The sequence below is a fragment of the Dermochelys coriacea genome, chromosome 13 (assembly GCF_009764565.3).
Source record: "Dermochelys coriacea isolate rDerCor1 chromosome 13, rDerCor1.pri.v4, whole genome shotgun sequence".
Classification (NCBI taxonomy): domain Eukaryota; kingdom Metazoa; phylum Chordata; order Testudines; family Dermochelyidae; genus Dermochelys; species Dermochelys coriacea.
In genome coordinates, this window is record NC_050080.1 from 11,952,306 (window position 1) to 11,972,351 (window position 20,046).

At 42.6% G+C, this 20,046-nt stretch overlaps 1 long non-coding RNA gene across 3 annotated transcripts; it reads left to right on the plus strand.

The window, feature by feature from the left end:
- The first annotated feature begins 1,226 nt into the window (after positions 1 to 1,226).
- LOC122456452 lies at positions 1,227 to 16,709 on the plus strand. Of its 3 annotated transcripts, XR_006275390.1 has the most exons (4): positions 1,227 to 1,781; positions 2,032 to 2,244; positions 10,032 to 10,167; positions 16,124 to 16,709. It is a non-coding gene; the product is annotated as an uncharacterized LOC122456452 (long non-coding RNA). The 3 variants fall into 3 exon arrangements; XR_006275391.1 differs by lacking the exons at positions 10,032 to 10,167; positions 16,124 to 16,709 and adding an exon at positions 13,084 to 13,362 and having other exon boundaries at positions 1,229 to 1,781; XR_006275389.1 differs by lacking the exon at positions 16,124 to 16,709 and having other exon boundaries at positions 1,230 to 1,781; positions 10,032 to 11,248.
- Positions 16,710 to 20,046: the final 3,337 nt, after the last annotated feature.

The window sequence follows — 20,046 nt, forward strand, 5'->3', positions numbered from 1 at the left end:
CAGGTGATGTAAATCAGTCCACCAAAGTCAATGGGGCTCTGCCGATTTACACCATCTGAGGATCTGACCCAATAGTGTGAGTTCTCAAAAGCACGGAGTATCATATATCATTGCAGCTAAGCCTGGGGGAGTGAATTTCCAAAGGTGGAGGCTCCAGTCTATGTACTCATGAATGCATGTACAATTATGGTATTTGGAAATGGGAACTTGAAAGTGGAAATATATTTGAATCAACTTGGTTCCATTTTCTTCTGGAGATGGTGCTATTTTCTTAAATTTTGAAATTTCAGATATCTTTGGGAGAAAATAAATTTGCATAAAATATATAGAGTGTTGCAGGAACCATTCAACAGCATACACAACATCTCAGCTTGGGAAGTGGAAAAATAAGAAATAGTGAGCCACAATTAGCTTCCTGAGGCTGCTCCTCTTCACTGGGTCCAAACATAGTCAAGAATCAGGGCCATGGTATTCTGTCACCTGCGGGCTTAGCTCCATATTCTGTTCTCAATTACACCTGTGCAGTGGGGTGATTTCAGTGATATAAGTAAGGGCAGAAGTTAGCTCCCAGAACTTGCAAGCTGTGTACTTGTCCTCAGTTCTAGTTTACCTATCATTCTTTTTGCCATCGTGTCTGAAATGACACGTTGGCATCAATGCAGGTAAGTTACCAGAGCCATCTTAATTGTGCATCTGCCAATTCCAGAGCAAAGCAAATGCCAGTGTCCCCTAGGGAAGCCGCTTCTATGTGGAAGAAATAATTGAGACACAATATACTGAAGACTTCAAAAACCATACGTCCATGTTTTGCTCCCAAACTATAGCATGTGACTGCAAGACTTAGGCAATGGTCTACCTTGTAATCCATTCTGAAAGATGCCTTCTTGTTACCATTTTTTTCTTTTCCTGTTGACAGCTCTGTTATTCAGTTGGTTCTCATCAGAAAAACCAAATCAACGGCTATTTCTAAAAACATAATGGAAAGTGAACAATCCAGTTTGTTTCATGAGATTCTGACTACTCATACTGCTCTAGGCCGGCATAAAGTTTTATATTAAGATGTTCCTTTTTCTTTTCCTGTTGACTCTTTTATGCCTGTGTTGGGGTGTTTACCCTGCACCAGCCCGGATAGGGTTAGTGTGGTTCAGAAAATGTGATATAACCTCATAGGCCACACTTGAAGAAGAGTTAGGCTTGATAGGCAAGCATGACTGAGGAAAAAGTCCACCTGGGTAGCCGCAGGCAGGGCTGGTCTAAGGCCAGAAAATGAAGCCAGAAGGGGTTGCAGTGTGGATGCGTGCAGTCACTCACTGGGATTAGAGAAGGCAAAAAGAGGAAACCCAGGGAGGAAGGGAGTAGAAATCCTGGGTTCCTGGCCCTAAAGGAAGGGTTTACCCCTGGGGGGCAGGCAGGAGTGGAGAAAGAAGCCTGATAGAATAGGAAACAGCCAAGGGAAATGGCAGCAGGGTATTGGGACAGAGCAGACTTGGGCTGCTGAAAGTAGGGTCCCTGGGCTGGAAGCTGGAGTATTGGACATATTGGGCATAGCCTTGAATTGGAGGAGTGCCGGGAACGATTCCTGTTTAGCCAGTCCAGTGAGACTTCGAGTACCCTGGAAGGGGGAAACCACATAGTGACCTGACTGGAGGGCTGCATCGCAAAGCGGGAGCACTGCAAGTCATGACGTGTGAGAAGAGCCACAGCGTGAATGACAGACAGAAGGGGGCGTCAGACCGAGCGAAGCTAGTCCCCAGACGCAGCCACGAGGAAGCGCCTGAACGGTGAGTAAACCCCATGATGATGCCCCCCAATATTTTCTAAGCCCCATTGTGTTTTGGATATGTACTGGGACTTATTCTCTCCGAGAGCATTATTCATATTCAGGGCAATTATGATGCAGGGCAAAAGAGAGTTTGGCTTTCATAATCAAAAGCCAGTGAAAGCATTTGTAGGATTTAAAGTCGGTGTTTTCTTTAAAAACAACAACAACACAGCAATAGCCCAAGATTGTGTTTTCTGTCACTTTTCAAGAGCCCCATTGCTGGTGTGTGATGTGAACAGGTCTCGCTGCTGCTCATTCAAGCTCAAGCTGGATCAGAAATTTGAGAAACGAAATTTCTAGCCCGGGTCTGAAATGTCAGAAGGGCCGCAACAATGCTTGGAGGAGTCACCCTGCTCTGAAATGACTGAGGGAGAGCAGCAAAAAGGAAACCACATTTCTTCTCATTCCAAACCAATGCGGTGGTGTGTGTGCATGTTTTTTTTTTTTTTTTAACAAAATGCATGTCACAGCTTGGCAGACGCTGACTATGTCCCTTTGTGGAGACAGTCACTGCTGGAAGCTGGTTGCCACCGTCAGAGGATGTGACCAAAACAATACGTTTTTCTCTTTTATTATTTTTTCCCCTCTCAGAACAACTCCTAGATGTTCTGTGTAGTGTCAGGAGGAGGGAAGGGAGGCAGATGGTCTGACAATGGGAAAACTGTCTATTTTAGCACTAATTAAAATGGGACTCGAGATCCACGTACTCCAGGGAAACAATAAACTGGAAATGCCTGGACCAAAGCAGGTCAACTGGTGACCTTTTGAGCATTACAAATCTATAGAATAATGGCTTTGCTTTCTCATTTAAATATACATCTATAGCCTCTCCACACTCCCCATTCAGGTCAAATCAATGATGGGTCTGGGTGGAAAAAACATTTTAAATAACACTCATATTCAGAATAAAATATCTTTCTGATAATTGTATTGCAGGACACAAAATGTTAGCACTCCAAAAGGAAGAGCAGATTTATTGTGTTGCTACATCTTTCCCATAATATCCTGCTTGTACATGACCCATCATTAGACAGTGGTTCAGGTTCCTGGGTTGCCATAAGCTTGAAGGAGTTACTGGCTTTGTGCACTGTTGCATGTGGGCTCTTTCTGTTCTGTTGGAAGACAGTCCCATGGATCTAGGACTACACAGATCCACCTTCTTGGGGGGCCTAACAGCCACAGGCCTCATGCAACTCTGATGCCATAGTGGCTAAGAAAGAAAGAATCCATTTCTCCTGATCCCCAGGGATCTTCTCACCACATAGCTCTGAGAGAGATCTGACATGTGGCTCTTAGACATAGGTACTTGTTTTATTGTGAGGGAGGGAATTTTGACTGAGAAGACGCTAGGCTTCTCTCTTACTCTTTTTAGAAAGAGCTTGAGCTTCCAGACATGAGCATAAACAGGCTTAAAGTGTTTCATTTGAAGGACACCGCTTCTAGCTTGAAGCATGTTTGTTAAAGTTGATCTATCCAGCAGGAAAGAGTTGTGACTCTTGGTGAGAGGCTACGTGAGAGGAAGAGAAGACACTTGAAACAGGCTGATGACCACAGGCTGCCCTCTCTGGTGAAAAGGAGAGGAGTTGTTTCTCTGCATCTTCAGAAATGGAAACATAGCTGATCCCCCACAAATATTGACTGAAGCCTTGGGTACAATGCACAGTCAACCTGTGGAACTCCTTGTCAGAGGATGTTGTGAAGGCCAAAACCATAACAGGGTTAAAAAAAAAACTAGATAAATTCATGGAGGATAGGTCCATCAATGGCTATTAGCCAGGATGGGCAGGAATGGTGTCCCTAGCCTCTGTTTGCCAGCAGCTTGGAATGGGTGACAGTGAATGGATTACTTGATGATTACCTGTTCTGTTCATTCCCTCTGGGGCACCTGGCACTGGCCACTATTGGAAGACAGGATACTGGGCTAGATGGACCATTGGTCTGACCCAGTAGGGCCATTCTTATGTTCAGTGTAAATGACTTCAATTAGTTAGAAGCCAGCGAGTGTGGATGTGTCCCAGTTTGGTTCTAATACGTTAAAAAGTTCAGAAAGTAGGTTATTTGGGGTTAGAAATGAGTCACAAGCAATCATCATGTGATCTATTGCCAATATATCCTAATGGGTGACAGCAGCCGTTAATGTATTATGTTGACAACATGTCTTCTGCACACAGGAGATGGGCTTTTGTAGAAAATAGAATACTGTCCCAGTAGCATTTTAAAAGATATAAATAAATCAGTATTTTTAAAAATGGTTTTGTAATCCACCCCTACTTCTAAAAATATTGTTATTCTAACACTCCTCTCTGCAGTGGAAGGGGAGGGTGAATTTACATTCAGTCCATCTAAATCCATTACAATTTTCTGTGATGACTTGTCTGTTTCTTCCTGTGGCATAGGGCTTTCCTTTGTACTTTCATTGTCAGTGCTGTCTAACTCTTTCTCTCAGTATCTATTCATGAATAATTTTAAATGCTTCTCTAGTATCACCTTAGTATCTGAGCACCTCTTTAACATTTACCAAATTGAGCTTCACACCCCTCTGTGGGAATAATTATAAAAGTAATAGCAGGAAAGTATTATTCCCATTTTACAGATGGGGAACTGAGGCACAGAGAGATTAAGGGCCAGATCCACAAAGGGACATAGGTGCCTAAAGCCCACATTTTGGCAGTATTACAATCCACAAAACCCCTGCTCAGCTGCTTCCAAACCCAATAGGTGCCTAAAATCACTAATGGCCAGATTTTTAAAGGTATTTAGGTGTTGCTATGTGCAGCATTGAAATGCCCAAATCTCATTTTTAAAAGAGATGGAGGCATGTAGGCACTTAGTATTGACTCTCAGTGGTATTTAGGGTCCTATATGCCTAAATCCCTTTTGCAAATGAGACTTAGGTACCTAAATCAGTTAAGCATTGCAATTCTGAGTGGTGCAATGGCTAAATACCTTAAAAATCTGGGGTTAAGTACCCAAATTTCCACTGTAAAAGTTTCCCATGGTACCTATGTTTCTGCATCTGGGCATGCACATTGCTGTCTCAAGCAGGTACTCAGATGCCTATTTCCCCCCCTGTGATCTTCAAAGCAGGTGAAGATAGAGGTTGGCTCACTTATTTTGCCTATGTGGTCCAATCTGGTAGGCGTGCTCTGAGCTCTGTTGCAGTGCCTAAGTTCCTTTGCAGATTCAGGCCAAAGTAGCTTGCTGAATATCACACAAGAAGTCTGTGGTATAGCAAGAAATAGGACTTGGAACCATTTATGTGCAGTCCAGAGCCTTATCTAAATGGCTATCCTTCTCTATACTGATGTACAATGAAGAGGTGTTTCTTTGTGCTTTGCAGTGGGTGAAATATCTGGTGCAGTAGTTCAGTGCTGGCAGGAGTCATATTCTAGTGTATAGTTGATGACTGGATGTCACCATTGTGGTTGAAAGACTGAATGAGGAAGCTACAAAGATGACCGGATTAGCAGAATCTTCTTTCTCTGTACATACAGAGCTTTTGGTTCCAAGGTTCCCTAGCTCAAACAGCAGCAAAATGTGATTATTGATGATATTTATAACAACTGCCCAATAACAGTTTATCACACCCTCCAACTTGTCCTTTCCCAAGAACCAATATAGCTAAGATCTTCTTCTGCACAACAGTGAATAACAAGACGTCACACATGCCCTTCCTAAGTTCAAATATCCTTTCACTGCATATGTTGAACTATGTTCATGGGCAGTTAAAAGCCAGTCTTCTGTTTTCCTCATTGACTTTCATGGTTGCAATTTATTGAACTCCAAAGAATGGATGTGCACCTTTTTTGTTTATGCCAAAATCAGTGAGCACAGAAGCGATTGTTCATATGAACAAAATGGGCACCTGGCTCCTTTAGTTGGTGCAATGAGTTGTGTTTGCAAAGCAGGCATGCAGAATTGCAGGCTAGAACATAAAATGTGCACACTTATGTAACAAATGCACAACAATTGCACCAGTGCAGAAGTGAGTGACAGACACACATGGATATTTATCCACTACTCACAGAAAGAAGTTGGTACCAGGCCACCTAAATTATCCACCCCTCTTGGCTGATTCTGACCCAGCCTCAGAATACCCTTCTATTAGCTTTAGTCACCACTGGTGACATTGAAGAAAAGGGCACTGCCTTATCTCCATAGTTTGTAGAAGGTAGCTCTTGGAGTGATATTTCAGCACTGGCTGATCTGGCTTTAGGATTCCTGCCATTTGAAGACAGTACCTGCAGACCTGACACAGCTCAAGAATTGAGAGAAGCAGGAGGAGTAGCCAACATGCCCAACTTATGGGACAGCCTTGTGCCAGAACCTCACCTGGTGTAAAATGTGGTGGCTCCGTTTACACCTGCTGATGGTCTGGCTGTATCTGTTTGCAAGTCCCATGCTCTTCTGTATCAACTCAGCTCCCAGGACGAGTTTATGTTGTATGCTAATGCCCCAAAGCCCTGTTACTATCTCAAAATGATTCTTCAAGGAAGGAGAGAAGAATGAGTGAAAGCAAGGAAGGACATTGGGACCCAGTCCAACTCCCCTTGAAGTCTACAGATTTTTCCATTGATTTCACAGGGAGTTGTATCAAATGCTTAATGAAAAGCCCGTCAGGAAACCCCCAAGCCTCCTTTTGTATTATGCATCTGCACTGAGTCTACTGAATTTATTAAGAGAGAGAGGCTAGCACACAGCATGTGGGAAATAGAGGGGGTGAAGAATGTGTGGTGGAAAAAACCCAACACATCAATGTGTAACTGGCAAAGTTCCTTAATATGAAACATTTTACATATACCAAAAACATTAAAGAAAACCCCACAAACCCTTCTCACATTTACAGTCACTGACTTCACCACATTACTTGTCAATCAGCAAACATCAGAAAAACAGGAAAGCAGATTTATGGCTGTTTATTAGCCAGTGCCATTATTGTATTTACTGTAGTGTGAAAAAGGAAATGGGGAAAAGCCAGAGGTGAAAGTAAGCCGGTAAGCCCCAGTACGGCGTACCGGTAAGAGCCAGTGCGCTGTACCAGGACCGGCTTTCTGAGAGGGCAATTTAAAGCCCTGGGGTAGCGGCGGCGGGGCTGCAGGGGGGATTTAAAGGGCTCCGGAGCTCCAGCCGCTGCTACCCTCCCCCGGGCCCTTTAAATACCCGCCTGAGTCCTGCTGCCCAAGCCTTGGGGTAGCAGCAGCGGGGCTCAGGCGGGGATTTAAAGGGTCCCGGGGCAGTAGCGGCGGCTAGAGCTCCGGGGCCCTTTAAATCCCCGCCAGAGCCCCGCCACTGCCGCTACCCCAGGGCTCGGGCAGCAAGGCTCGGGCCAGGATTTAAAGGGCCCCGGAGCTCCAGCCGCCGCTACTGCCCCGGGCCCTTTAAATCCCCACCTGAGCCCTGCTGCCCGAGCCCTGGGGTAGGAGTGGGGGGCTCTGGCGGGGATTTAAAGAGCCCCGGAGCTCCAGCCACCAATACTGCCCTGGCTCTTTAAATCCCCACCGGAGCCCTGCTGCCAAAGCCCTGGGGTAGTGGTGGTGGGGCTCCGGCGGGCATATAAAGGGCCGGGGCGGTAGCGGCGGCTGGTGTCCTGGGGCCCTTTAAATCCCCGATGGAGCCTGGCCACCGCTACCCCAGGGCTTGGGCAGCAGGGCTCAGGTGGGGATTTAAAGGGCTCGGGGCTCCAGCAGCTGCTACCACAGCGGAGCCCCAGCCCGTTTAAAGCTCTGCCAGAGCCCAGAGCCCCGGGGTAGCGGTGGCAGCCTGGAGCCCCCAGGGCTCCTCAGTGATTTAAAGGGCCCAGGGCTCTGCTGCGGTAGTGGCAGCTGGAGCCCTGGGCCCTTTAAATCACTCCCAAGCCCCAGGGCTCCCAGCCGCCTCTGCAGCTGGTAGCTTGGGGATGATTTAAAGGGCCCCGGGCTTCCAGCCGCCACTACCGCAGCTGGAGCCCTGACCCTTTAAATCAAGATTTAAAGGGCCCGGGGATTTGAGGCCATGCCTCTTCCGGTTGAGGCCACGACCCTTGATCAGGACTCCGGCGTACCGGTAAGTCCTCTAACTTACTTTCACCCCTGGGAAAAGCACTATAAATCTCAGCATCTGTAACCAGATACATTTATTTACTTTCTGAGATCTTTGCACACTGGTAGGTTAGCAGATACCTGCCTGGTTACAGTATATTTTGAGCACCTCCGTAGATTGCTATAGAGGGACTGATGTTAACCTACTTTGTGGTGGTTTCTGTAATGGGGGCTATAGGAAGAAGCCAGCAAAATATGTTCTTCCCATGGAGTGCAATGGACAACAGCACCCTGCCACCAATCAGGGTTTCAATTGAGATGAAAATAATTATATATAAAAACCGGATCCAATACCAATGGGAAGACAAAAGTCTGGATTTTATTAAAAAAACCACTGGCCTCCCTTCCCCCATACCACGAAAGGAAGTATCTTAATGTTGAGAGGGACCAAAATCCTCCTAGGTCTTATCTACGGTCTTGGAGCTGTAATATTCCAGCGTCAAGGCAGGGTGAATTCTATTAAATATTGAGCTCCACCCTCCTGCAGGTCAGGCCCAAGGATTGTACATTTGCCAATCTATAAAATACACTTCTGTCCATACTGTATTAAACCTTCCATTGTAAAGACCCCATGAAGTGTTGATATTCAGAGAGATGCAGAAGACTTTATGCTCAGGCCAAATACCCATTGGTTTCTGTGTGAGTGCAGACAGAGCAAAATTTAATTAAGGATGTTAGTATCTGGTCTTTTTTATCTTGGGGTTATTTCTTAGTTGCTAGGTGACCATAATGAACGTGGCACTATACAAGGGGAGCAGTGGGGGCAATAAGAAACCGTAACTGGTTTCAAGACTGAGCTTATGGGGAGAATGGTATGACGGGACTGGCTACAATAGCATGTAGCCAATCTGCAACTGCCAGCAGCAAATATCACCGGCCATTGGGGATGGGGCATAGATGGGGAAGGCTCTGAGTTACTATAGAGAATTCTTTCCCAGGTGTCTGGCTGGTGCATCTTGTGCACATGCTCAGGGTCCAACTGATTGTCATATTTGAGGTCAGGAAGGAATTTCCCCCCAGGTCAGATTGGCAGAGACCTTGTCTTTTGTTTGTTTGTTTGTTTTTTTGTCTTCCTCTGCGGCATGAGGCATGGGTTACTTGCAGGTTTAAACTAGTGTAAATGGTGGATTCTCTGTATCTTGAAGTCTTTAAATCATGATGTAAGACTTTCGTAACTCAGCCAGAGGTTATGGGTCTATTACAGGAGTGGGTGGACAAAGTTCTGTGCCTGCGATGTGCAGGATATCAGACTAGGTGATCATGATGGCCCCTCTGACCTTAGAGTCTGAGTCTACTTTGCAAAGCATTAGGGGTTCCCTAGACCTAAACATTTTGCTTTACTAGGTCTGTGACATCTTTGCATTTTAAAAGAAATCGTATTTTCAATACTGGCTTCCATACTTTGGGCCTGTTTTTTGGAGGTGCTCACTATTTATTATGTGTATTGCGATATTGCCTAGGAGTCTTAGGCAGGGACCAGTACCCAGGTGTGCTAGGTGCTGTACAAAAACAGAACAAAAAGATGGATTTGCTCCCAAAAGTTACAATCTATGTATAAGACAAGAGATAACAGGCGGCGGAGACCGAAACAATGAGACAATATTGGTCAGCATGATAGGCAGTGGTCTCGGTTTACCAGCAGCTCAGAACTTCCATTCCAGAACAGAGTTTAGTCTTCAGAGCATCTCCCAGGAGACACTCAGCACTTTGCAGGATCAGGCCTTTGGATGCCCCTTCACCTATGAAGAATTTTTGAATTGATCCGAGCCCTACTATGTCTACCACACATCTGATCCGAGTTTTAATCAGTCTGTCCCCGATACATGGCTTATTTCTAATCACAAGCTCAGATAGGCAGGTGTGCATATGCATACGTGAAGGCTTCCTTAACAGAATACTTCTATCCTGATTAAATGAAGACTATTTTTATATAAAGATCTGCCTTATGAAAGCAAACTGAAGTGCAAACTGATCGGCTCCTTAAATATTCATTACCTTTAAATATCTATTTCATAGGTGGAATGTCAAACTAAATTTTTGTGCTAAAAGCACACCAAGGTAGATCAATTTCATCTTTCAACTTTCTCACACAAATAAAACATTGGGTTATTTATATATTTTTTTATCCTCAGGTTTGTGATTTGGATCCGGATTCAGGTTCAGTTTCCATATGCATCTCCCCACCAGTGAAATCCTAACTCTACTGCTGTCAATGGAAGTTTTGCTATTGACTCAATGAAGCCAGGATTATACCCCTAAACCTGAGAGGTGTGTGGAATTGTTTATTTTCTACAGGCCCAATATTTCTCTGAATCACCTGGGGTGACTTGTTCATTTTTTTTTGTCGAGTTCATTTGTTTTTTGTCTAGATAGTTTTTTGCCCCTATTTTTACAAATGAACTGTAAGATGCAAACTATAAATTATAAATGAACAGTTTCAATGAGGGTGTTCATTGCAATGACGGAAATCTAATTAAGCAGCTTTAATATCTAAGTGATATTATTATTAAAGAGTTACATTAACAGAGCATTTGATCAGCCTCTTCATTTGTTCTTTGTGGATTGTATTTATGAGATAGTATGCTTCTGAATGACACAAAGATCAATTCCTTTATTCAGAGGGAAACATGACATCATGAGTTTAAATTGAAATACATTAATATAGAAGGCCCATGGAAACAAATACACTGTTCTCCCAGCCTAATTGACTTAGTTTAATTGACTTTAAGTAACTGTTTGTATTGATTGGCTTCAGGTTGTGATTTGACAGCCACATAAAGGGCCTAATTTTTAAAGCAGACCAGAGTTCCAAATGCAAAAATGCATATGAAGTTCCACATCCCATGGTACACTCATTTACCATGGTGCCAAGCTCAAGTCACAACTCATGAGTTAGGCCGGTGGCTGGTTAGTCAGCTCCCATTTGTGCACACAATCACATTAAACAGTTGACTTGCATGCATACATTTTGTCCCTTAAAGATCTGGTCCAATGTGACTTTATGAAACAATGGGAGCCAGATTTTCCAAAAGTTTGGGTCTGCATTTACAATCCTAATTTACAAGCACAATTAGTGCACTTGTGTGAGCAAATTGGCTAACTGCATGTGCAAATGTGGCTAACTAGGCATTCGAGCATGCAATCATGGCAACTGCATGCTCAATTATGTGCCAAACACACACTGTTACTTTTTGAAAATATGGCATGTGTTGGAAGATCCTCTGCAAAGTTATCCTTTGGGTTGTCCCATCCCATCAATATATCTTCCCCTCCCAATGAATTCCTTCAATTTTACCTGTCTCACTTCTTCTCTGACTAATGCTAGGCAGAGCTATGGCTAATGGATCAATTTCCAGCAACAGTATGTACTCAGAAAGCAGCAGACCCACCCACAGTCCCACATTACATGATACACCTGGCTTGCAAACAAGGGTTCCTTATAAATTGATTTCGGTTGACCTAGTTCCAAAAGATGGTTCTTTCTTTTCTACTACATAGAGAAACAAGTTGGGTCAGTCAGTATCTTTTATTGGACCAACTTCTGTTGGTGAAAAAGACAAGCTTCTGAGCTTACAGAGCTCTTCTTCAGGTCTTCTTTGTACATGGCATTCATGACACAGACTTTCTTCCTGTACCCTCCTGATGTATGCCACAAAGTTGTGAGTCCTACCTAAATATAATCTTGTGAACACATTTCTAAAAAGTGGCCCTTAGAGAATTAGATCCCCTTGCCCAGCCTGGCACTATATTGCTCTTTTGATGCTGAATGATGCCTTGTCTGTCTCCCTGAATGCAGTACTTGGTGCTAATCTTCCCTCCATCCCTCTTCTCAGTGAAAATATTGAGGTGTGTTGGTGAGCCACAAAGGCTAAACCTGCAAGCTAGAGAACAGCAAACAAAGAGAAGAGTCTTCTGAAAACTCTTGTGAAGGAGAAGCAGGCACCAAGAATCTCCAAGTGGTGGTCAAGAATGGTCCACATTGGACCACTTTGGTATGTTACTTTGTAGCTGTTCCAAGCCTTCTCCCAAGTCATTACTCCTTTACCACTACTGGACATTCTCCATTGGCATTAGGATGACCAGAAGAACAATATAGCAACAGATCCATCATCACATCCTTGCTCCTTCTCTGACCTGCCTGCATAGCAGAGACGGGCAGTAACCTTTAACCTAGCTCCCGGAATTCTCCTCTAGCTAAAGAGCCGAGCTGTCCTGATTCAGCTATCATCCAGGCCCTCTGCGCTACTGGAGGGCTAGAGGCGTCATTGTCATCAAGGTCTTCATTTGCCTTGGCTACTTGTGAGAAAAGCATCCTTGGTAGGTGCAACCATCATTTCTAATTCACATTTATTTTTAAACTGCTGAAACTGTAGGGGAAAAGATAGGTCAGAGGGGGAATATAAAGAGACCTGAAGTGCTTGAATGTGTGGCAGGATCTGCAGACTCTGAACATTTCAGAGAGAAGAAAGAGAATGGTACAGAACAGAAAGAAAATGACACGAAAAGGAGACAAGCACAACTGGTTGATTTCCCCGGCACTGTGTTATTACCGTATGTTTTATGGATTCCATATGCAGTAATCAAACCCCTATGCCTAACTTTTCCCCTCCTAGTCTTGCTGTGCCTAATTTTATATCACTTTTTCCCTATTGCATCTTGAATACAACCTCTCATGATCCAAATTTTGCAGTGGCATTTTTTTAATACTTTTTTCCCTTTTATGTTTAAAAGGATAGAAAATTATTTTTGCTCTTAAATTGATTTAAAATCTTTCTCCCACATTGAGGATCTTAGAAGTGGGGTCGGAAGATAATGTTTGCTGGCTGCAGGCATTAAAGTAGGATCCACAGGGCAATCATCTTTAAATATTTAACAAGTAGTAATCTGATTCAGAATGCTGACTGTCTTCCATAAACACCCAATGTTGATGTGACAGATGCAGTTAATTTTACATTTCTAAAATTCAACAAATCTGAAAGTCATTCTCAAAACATAAAAAACTGTTTCATTCTGGTGCAGAGGGTGTCTTAAATGTTGACTGCTCACCATTCTCAATGTCTAGAGATTGTAATTAGCATTTATCTTTGTATTTTTAATGTAATGCAATCATATTTTGTGTTTCCAATCACCACATAATACAAAATTCTGTTTGACCATAAATACTTTTTGTTTTCTGTTCCATAGCCGGCAGATAAATCCATCAGAGAGAATTGGTAGTCATTAGCACCTGTCAATGTACTATGGCCAAGATTTTCAAAAGCAACTAGCCATTTTAGAGAAGCCTTAGTTCTTGGATTTCCAACTCAAGAGACCCTAAACAGAGCCTGATTTTTTTCAGAGGATGAGAGTTCACCACTTTTTGGAAATTGGTCCCCTTGTGCAACTAAAACTGGAGAAACCCAAAATCAAGTTGGGCACCCAAAATCATTAGTTGCTTTTGAAAGTCTTGGCCTATGTAACCAGGGCCAGATTTTTAAGAAAGTTAAAAGGATAAATGCATGTGCCAAATGCATATACATTTGTTTGTCTAATTTCCACTTGCAGCTCCCATGATTACATAGTCAGATCTAGCAACTGTGCACAAAAATTGCTCATGCAGTTACACGGTGTGTCCATGCAGTCACATTAATTCCATATGCATTTTGCCATGTTATGGTGCAATTAAACCCTTTGAAAATACAGTCCCCATTATGTGAACATTTTTGATCCTGAAAGCTCTGCAGGGACTCTGGAATAATTTGTAGAGTGTGGGTGCTGAGAGCTGGTGAACCAAATTGTAAACCCTGTATATGATGGAAATCACTTCATGACCGGTGGTGCAGCAGCACCGCTAGTTCCAGCTCCTGTGAACTTCTGGTTCATTTCACAGTCCCTTCCCTCAACCTAAGGTGAGGGGATGACTGGAACATGGCAGGTTTGACCACTGAGAAGGGTGCTGTAACTAGTATGTAAACCCAAAGGCTGGTTGTTTGGTTTGACAGCAAAAATTCTGGTTACGGATTCAAACCTTCTGTGAATTATTTGAATCTTCTGTGTTTGCTAAATGCAAGTGGAAACCCAGAGATAAGACTTTTTGATGGTGTTCCTTGTTCCTTCCATTTCCTCAGTAGAATATTTACATCATTATGAAAAAGTTATTCAAACTGTCCACCATGCCTACATTGAACCTTGTACCTACATTGCGACTTCTTTACATCTTGTCCTTAAGTGGTACGTAATGATCCTGTGCCCTGTTAAACTGCTGCCTCATTCTGTCTCAGAGCTGGCTCCATGTCAGTTTGGGTAAAGAGATCCCTCTATATTTTAAACATACCTCCTGTGAGTGTTGTGAGGCTTAATTAATGTTCATGCAGACCTTTGAGATCCTTAAATGAAAGGTGCTGTAGAACAGTGTTGTTTTATTAGTATGTAAACTGGCATGTTGGCAGATGAGTGCTGTTGAATGGTGATTTCCTGTGTTAGATAATAGCGTCCCATGAAATCTAGATTCCCCAGGGATACAATCCCTGCAATGAGCTGAGGTGCTGAGTGGAGGGGCTGACAGGGAACTCATTGTGGCTTGTTGATTCTCAGTTGCCCAGCCCCAGCAAAAACTGCAGTCTTGAACTTATACCACTGGTCGAAGATCCCTGAGAAAGTGGAGAAGTGGGTGGAGTGGAACCTCACTTCACCATGTTCCCTCACTTTCCTCCACTTCCATGCCCCTGACATACAACCTGCCTCCCGCAAACACCATGCAGCAGATTTCTGGCTCAGGAGACAGCAGAGGAGAAGATTGTCAAGAAGCCCCTATGTTTATGTGAAGTCCCTGAGTGATGCAGGTTTCAAATAGATTTGGAAAAAAAATAAATGGAAGCCATATTAAGAGAGGAGAAGATTAGGTTTAGCCTTGCTAGAAGGCATTATGCTTATTGCAAAGTTAAACTGTTCATTGTATTTCTATAGACACTACGAGAATAGAAGTAATAGGCCCTGATCCTGCACCATGGAAATCGGTGGGAGTTTTGCCTTTGACTATTGTGTGAGTAGGAGCAGGGCTACAGATCTAAACCAGGATCAGGGCCCCATTGTTCTAGGCACCGTACATATATGCTGTAAGAGGCAGTCCTTGCCCTGAAAAGCTGACGAAGGGTGGGAGGGAGGAAATAGGGTTACTGCCATTTTACAGATGGGGAAAGTAAAGCATGCTGAGATTAACTGGCTCAACCCCAGTTCACATGAGAAATCAGTGGCAGAGCCAGAGACTGAATCCAGATTTCCTGAGTCCTGGGCTGGGCCCTTAATTGCAAGGAAAACCTTCTACTCTTTCCCTCTTCATTGTATGCATTTTTTCACAAAGGGCACAGATGCAGTAGAAACCATACAAGAAAAAGCATAAGCCCATTACCAGCACAATAGAGTTTAAACTTTTTAATTTTTGTTGTTGCAAAACTGTCAGTCAGCTGCACAACCCCTCTTCATTTCACTCCTTTCTAAAGGGCAGTTGCTTATTGCTTTTGATTATGTTCTTTGGCTTTTATGCAAGCAGCTGCTGCTTGAAGACTTTCATGTGTCACTCATGCATCAGTAGGGAGAAATATCACCCATATCTATCAGTGGCTTGCAGCTGACACACAGACAGAAAGGTGACCTATTTCATAATTACAATCAATTTCCTTTCACTGTCACCACCAGCATGTGCGCCAATATTCTGTTTTTCTTGTGATAAGCATGGACTATGGGGTCAGTTTGTAGATCCCATGGAGGTAAAGAGATGATAGATTGATTCCATGCCTCATTGCGAGACTGGGAATTATATTTTAATATTGAAGAAAAAACCCTAGACACTAGTGGAGTTCACTCATGCTTTTGTATCAGAGTTTACTACATGACCTTGATATTATTTCCATAATGCAAAGAGTCGTATATGAATCTTGTAAGTTTCCAAGGATAATTGTATGTTTGGAGTTCCTTGTATGGTCTCAGTACTTTGGTTTACATTTTGTGGTGTTGTTTTTTTTTACGTTATGTGAATTACCATATTGAACCTTGGAAAATTAATAAAATGTTACATTTTAAAAGAGACCTATTCCTGCATGCTATATGGAGTCTGTGGTGCACAAACGAAATAATTGGAATAAGCCTATCACGTTCCTGACATCTTTTGAATTGTTGAACAAAACTAGCTGTGTTCACATTTTTGCAGACACAATAATTCATAAAAAGGTGCCATCTATTTTTGCAGAAACTTCAGGTTCGCCACTGAATTTCATCATTAGGAGCAGACAGGTCCTGTGAAGGAAGAATGCCCTGGAAAGGACTGTTTGCCAGTAAAGAAGAATCTTTAGAATAAAGACTCCTCTTGGTTTTATAGAAAGGCTTGGCAGGAGCCCAGGTTTTGCTCCAGTGCACATTGGAGTTGAGATCCTCTGTGGTTTGCTGTTTTAACTATTTTTTTTCCCCAAGTGCTCAGCCTGCTTGAACATCCTGTGCTTCTGGGTCTAGATTTAATTCAGATCCAAGAGATGTAGAAAATAAGTTCCACATTTGACACTGTGGATTGACTTTCCCTTCTGTTTAATTCTGCTCAGATATTGCACACAATTTAGCTGTTTGATTTCTCCTCCCCCTCAGAACATAACTACTCCCAATTTTAAGTAGACTCACTCATTAACCCCACAGCAGTGTAAATAAAACAAAACAACCCTCCCTTCCTCTCCCTCCCCAAAGCTGGAATTTTCTGAAACCCTGGTTCTCAGCAAGAAGATTCCAGAGGAGACAGATTCCAGAACAAGACCCAGAACTCAGCAGTTCTGTTCATGCTATTACCACTAAAGAACAATTCCTTATACAAGATGGCCAGACTCAGATATTCCTCATGTTGGGGAGCCCCTTACTTCTACTAAGCTCACTTGGGGCTATTCAAGGACTGAGGAGCTATACAGCATGAGTTAGCCTATAAGAATCTGCTCCTAAAGAGAGATTTTTATGCCTATGCTGGATAGTCTTTGCAGTGGAAACCATTTGAATTAGAAACTGTTAAGACATTTCTCCCAGATATAAAGGTTGGATTACCCAGTGTTACTGCTAGTCCAGATACTGAGACATAGTTATTAACATGTTTCAGAGTAGCAGCCGTGTTAGTCTGTATTCGCAAAAGGAAAAGGAGTACTTGTGGCACCTTAGAGACTAACAAATTTATTTGAGCATGCTCGGGGGTCGCACTCACTCTCTTCTTGCATTAGCTTATTGTCACTTTTAGCTGTGGCCTTGTGAAGATTTTATGATTCACTTTTGTTTTCAGTTCCAAGAATTTTTTTTAAAACTATGAAACAATAAACAGTGCAACAAAGGACAGGGTATTGGAGACAAAACAACAGAAGAAAAGCAATAGGGCTGGACTCAGCATGCCAGCTGCAGAAGGTTTTCATCTGCGGGGAGGTAAGTAAACGCCAAATAGCTTTCAACTCTCTGACATCCAAATCGGGAGGATAACCATTACAAATCTCCAGGATGTAACCAGGTGGATTCTAGCAAATTGTTCTGAAGGCCCAGACATATTGTGGGAAGAGGTCACCTGCTGTTATTGAGAGTAACAATACTTTGCAGTCTTATACATACTGTTCTGTACACACTCTATTCATTGCCGAAATGCTACAAAGATGGGCAAGGGAGATATGTTGATACATTAGGAGTCCGATTCTCATATAATTTGGTCAGTAACTCTGTTGGTTTTGATTCTTCTTTCACTAAACCTATGGAGTCTTTCACCTGAAGACAGCAACTTTGCAAACCTTGCTACACAATACCGCTATGAAGCAGGCAGTGATATTCCCACTGGCCAGATGGAGATACAGAGAGATTTTAGGGTAAGATTTTCAAATAATGTAATCCTGGTAATTTCACATGTGGCTTCGATGCACAAATGCACACAGAATTTTTGCATCAGCATTTGTGCACATAACTTTCTGCAAATGTAGATCTAAATATCTTCGCCAGCTGACATATTGGCAGTATCAAAGTCAGGAGAGGACCCAGGAGTCCCTGCTATAACTACCGCACACACTTATCATACTAGCCATAAGCTGTCACCCATCCAAATGCTTCTGGTATATTACAAAAGCAACAGAAATTTGTGGGCTAAACATATTTGGACAGAACCTCAGCTGATGTAAATCAGCAAAGATCCATTAACTTCAATGGAGCTATGTCTATTTATGACACTTAGGACCTGTGCCAATGTATTGTGAAATGAAAGGAAATGATAATGAATTATACTGTTTCTTGAGTGAATTTGTTTGTTTTTTTAAAATATGGGGATTATAGTTGGTACCCACTCTACAGTGCCATGCATCTCAAATGTTTAGAGTATGTTTTGTTTTTTGGGAGGATCACTGGCTATCATTTGGATTAGCTGTTCTACATGTCAATGCATTTGGCAGTTCCCCAAAAGGCAGATGTTCTGCAGAAGTGGTTGCTGCTACTGCTTATAAACTTCTCCCCCCAGTTCCTGGCTGTTCAGAGCAGATCGTTTGTTCAGTGCTACATTTTACTGGCCCCAAATCCTCTAGGTTCTGCTACAGTTTTCAGTGGGCTGTTTCTCAGCTCTTGAGCACCCAAGAGTGTGGCATTTGAAATCATGCTCTCAGATGGTTAGATGACCCTCAGATTACAATGCTGGAAGGGAAAATGGGAAAACCACTGAAACAATGGCTCAGAACTGCAAGACTTAGCCTTACCCACAATGTAAGTCTCTAGTTATTTTATATTAGAAACCTGATGACATATGTAAGAGGCTGATATCATGCATCCTGTCTCTGGGGCTTAGGAGAGAAAATTCCTGCAAAATGATTGCAAATATCTACAGAGCTTTTGCTACAGTAGCATTGCCGTTTGCCTGTACAGCTGGGCCAGGGCACAGCTAGGCCAGGGCATAAGAAAATGAGTTTAAGTACAACTGTACATGCTAGTGAATTATAGCAGGTAAGAATGAATCTGTCTGAAACCAAAGCAATCCCACTGGCAAAAAGATTGGGACCCAAAATCCTCAAAACTTTCCTCATTCCGGTTCAAACAGAGTTCCTGGTCTCATTGAACTACACAGTGGATTGGAGATGTTTGGTTTTGTGGAAGGATATCCACGTAGGTAGCGGTACAATAATTTTCTCTGCAGAGAATGAAAAAGCAGATTAAGATAGTCTGGGGATGTGAAAAGATATTAATTCAAACAGTGTGAACATGTACATCCTCACCTTAGCCACTGACTATTCTTTGTGTTAGGTTACATCTGAAAGCAATGGAGCGATTTGATCCTTGCCAAAATGAAAGCATTCATAATGACTACACGTCCTTTTCCACTTTAAGGTCTTGCCAGCTTTGAGAGTGGCATGATCGTTATGGTTGGCTGATGTTGTCTTTTTTCTTTTCAAAGGCAGAATAATTTATGGTCAGTCTTATAACATATTCATTGAAGCATTAGCACAAGTCTAACAAAAAGTTGTGACCGGTCATATATATTTTCCACTGTTTTAAATATGTAAAATTGGAATTTTTCACCATGATTTACAGTCAAATGAAGTGGACAGTTAATAGGTAATCACAACTGCCCTTCATTCCAGAGTCCTTGAAAAGGGTAAAGCCAATAACTAGGAAACTTTCCAAGTACAAAGATAAATCTCAGACATGAAACACAAAGACTGAGGAATAAAGCACTTATTATCTCGTGAGAGTATTATGTATTGATCTTTACATGGATATAACTATCCACACTGTCCATATACTAGTGCATATTTCCATTTATAACATTGATATTTTTGTAGGCTGAATAAAATCCAGACTGTGTTAATGTGTATTGGGCATGGAATTTTGAGCTGAAATCTATTACTTTAAAGTGCATTCAAGTTTACTCCCATGTTGATTCGAAGAACTTCAAATATTCAACTCCAGATATGATGGAGATCTTGCAATGTGGTTTGGAATCAGAGTATGTTTGGGAGATTTATCTGGGTTATTTGGGTGGTCATTCCATGATTAAAGAGCTTGTAAGAAATCTCAGATCTGCTTTATTCTGTCCAGTTTATTATTTTGTCCAGTTCCAACTGGCTGTGCATAACAAGAGTTTCACAGCACCCCATGCAGACTGTCCAGGAAGTTCAGCCCTTAAAGCAG